This window comes from Pavona decussata, unplaced genomic scaffold, assembly GCF_977016875.1.
Source record: "Pavona decussata unplaced genomic scaffold, jaPavDecu1.1 SCAFFOLD_4005, whole genome shotgun sequence".
NCBI lineage: Eukaryota > Metazoa > Cnidaria > Anthozoa > Scleractinia > Agariciidae > Pavona > Pavona decussata.
In genome coordinates, this window is record NW_028146592.1 from 17,501 (window position 1) to 20,376 (window position 2,876).

Genomic DNA, 2,876 nt, shown 5'->3' on the forward strand with positions numbered 1-2,876 from the left:
CTTCCCCGTCCATATAGGGGTGAGTATTTGGCTTTGCTTTCGTCAGAGTCAAGGAAACACATTGAAAATGGAATCAGCATACAAGAAAACCTAGTTTGGGATAGGTTTTGTGCCTTCCGTGGTATTATAACCATAGAACTGCTCCTGAGGGGGGTAGGGTAGGCCCACCAAAAAGTGCACTTCTGGTTAGGTCGCTAATTTCTAAAATAAATGTGTCCCAACCAAGTTTTTTTGGACGCTCTTTCGAATGGCAACATTCCTGATTGAAAATGCCGACCTACCAAAATCCGCACTTTGCTTCCCCGTCCATATAGGGGTGAGTATTTGGCTTTGCCTTTGTCAGACTCAAGTAAAAGCATTTAAAATGGAGTCAGCATACAAGAAAACCTAGATTGGGATAGTTTTTCTGCCTACCGTGGGATCATAACCATAGAACTGCCCCTGAGGGAGGTAGGGTTAGGGTTAGCGTTAGGGTTAACGTTGGGGTTAGGATTGAAGACAGAAGATTGGTGATGTCAGGAGGACCTTCTTAAAACAAACAGAAATACACTTATTAGGGGACTAGGGCCAGTGGACTCAGAAATGTCTTTCGTAGCAGTCTCCTATAAGAGTATTTTTCTCTGATTTAGGTGACTCCTCCTCACACCACCATTTTTCTTAGTCGAAAGACCTCTTCACAGCACGACTTTCCTGATGGATTTCTATGTAACTGCTCGTGCTGAGAGGTGTGTCGAAAGTTGATCATGTTCCCGTAAAATCTGAGGTCTCCACTGTCTAGCGAGGTACTTACAGTGAATATAGTGAATTTTTCAAAAATTGGAGAATTCTGACTTTTGCGATGAATTTTAATGTAATTGGTCGTGCTGAGAGGCGTGTTAAAATTTGAACATGTTCCCGTAAAATCTGAGGTGAGAATTAGTGAGGTACTTACAGTGCGTATAGTGACAAATCTTTAAAAGCGTGAAATTATGGGATGTTGTGGCTTCAATGGTTTTTAAGATGTCACCAGTCATTTGGCATGACTTACAAACGATTTGGCTGGTTGTGGGTTCGATTTTCAAAATTTCATTTTTTTCGCGTTTTTATTTTCTGTCTACCATATCATGCAGTCTCCTTATTAGCGTTTGGGGGTTATAGTGTGGGCAGGTTGGTCGCAAAGGTTCCGAGAGGAGCTGGCTAGTAAACCCTGTCCCTTATGTTCCACGGCGGCAAGGCGGAGAAATAGAGGGCAGAATTGACTAACGGGCAAGGAAAGTTGGGCTTGTAGCTTTCCTTTCGAAGGAGGGAAAAGATGATGCCCGAAAGCATTGTCACTGTAGTGGCAGGCAGAGTGTAGATGGAAGTTGTGTACGCTAGCCTTTGGCTAATGATAGAGACAAAAGAGCAGGAGGATATTTTCCTTCGCAGAAGCACTTTTCTTGCCTTCCTTCAGCTCGCTTGGCGAGTCTGACAGGTATGCCTGAACTGTGCACGGGTCCAGTTGTGAGAAAGACGTGGCAAACAAGACGGGGTTTCCCTTGACCGAGGGACCGTGTGGTCCGTTTGGCTCATGGGTTCCCCCCGTGGAGGCAAAATCTAAGAAAGCTTGCTCTCCCTCTGCGGAGGGGGGCCGCTTAGCAAGGAACTTCTGTTCCCTGCGGTGGATAGTTACCTGGTTGATCCTGCCAGTAGTCATATGCTTGTCTCAAAGATTAAGCCATGCATGTCTAAGTATAAGCACTTGTACTGTGAAACTGCGAATGGCTCATTAAATCAGTTATCGTTTATTTGATTGTACCATTACTACTTGGATAACCGTAGTAATTCTAGAGCTAATACATGCGAAAAGTCCCGACTTCTGGAAGGGATGTATTTATTAGATTAAAAACCAATGCGGGTTCTGCCCGGTCATTTGGTGATTCATAGTAACTGATCGAATCGCACGGCCTTGCGCTGGCGATGTTTCATTCAAATTTCTGCCCTATCAACTGTCGATGGTAAGGTAGTGGCTTACCATGGTTGCAACGGGTGACGGAGAATTAGGGTTCGATTCCGGAGAGGGAGCCTGAGAAACGGCTACCACATCCAAGGAAGGCAGCAGGCGCGCAAATTACCCAATCCTGACTCAGGGAGGTAGTGACAAGAAATAACAATACAGGGCTTTTACAAGTCTTGTAATTGGAATGAGTACAACTTAAATCCTTTAACGAGGATCCATTGGAGGACAAGTCTGGTGCCAGCACCCGCGGTAATTCCAGCTCCAATAGCGTATATTAAAGTTGTTGCAGTTAAAAAGCTCGTAGTTGGATTTCGGGATGGCTCGGCCGGTCTGCCGCAAGGTATGTTACTGGCCGGGCTGTTCTTCCTCGCAAAGACTGGGTGTGCTCTTAACTGAGTGTGCTCAGGATCTGCGACGTTTACTTTGAAAAAATTAGAGTGTTCAAAGCAAGCCAGCGCTTGAATACGTAAGCATGGAATAATGGAATAGGACTTTGGTTCTATTTTGTTGGTTTCTGGAACCGAAGTAATGATTAAGAGAGACAATTGGGGGCATTCGTATTTCGTTGTCAGAGGTGAAATTCTTGGATTTACGAAAGACGAACTACTGCGAAAGCATTTGCCAAGAGTGTTTTCATTAATCAAGAACGAAAGTTAGAGGATCGAAGACGATCAGATACCGTCCTAGTTCTAACCATAAACGATGCCAACTAGGGATCAGAGGGTGTTATTGGATGACCCCTTTGGCACCTTATGGGAAACCAAAGTTTTTGGGTTCCGGGGGAAGTATGGTTGCAAAGCTGAAACTTAAAGGAATTGACGGAAGGGCACCACCAGGAGTGGAGCCTGCGGCTTAATTTGACTCAACACGGGGAAACTCACCAGGTCCAGACATAGTG

General features: G+C 45.0%; 1 pseudogene; it reads left to right on the top strand.

Moving 5' to 3' along the window:
• Nucleotides 1–1,648: 1,648 nt before the first annotated feature.
• On the top strand, nt 1,649–2,876 carry LOC146445692 (small subunit ribosomal RNA; annotated as a pseudogene; the record flags this gene model as incomplete).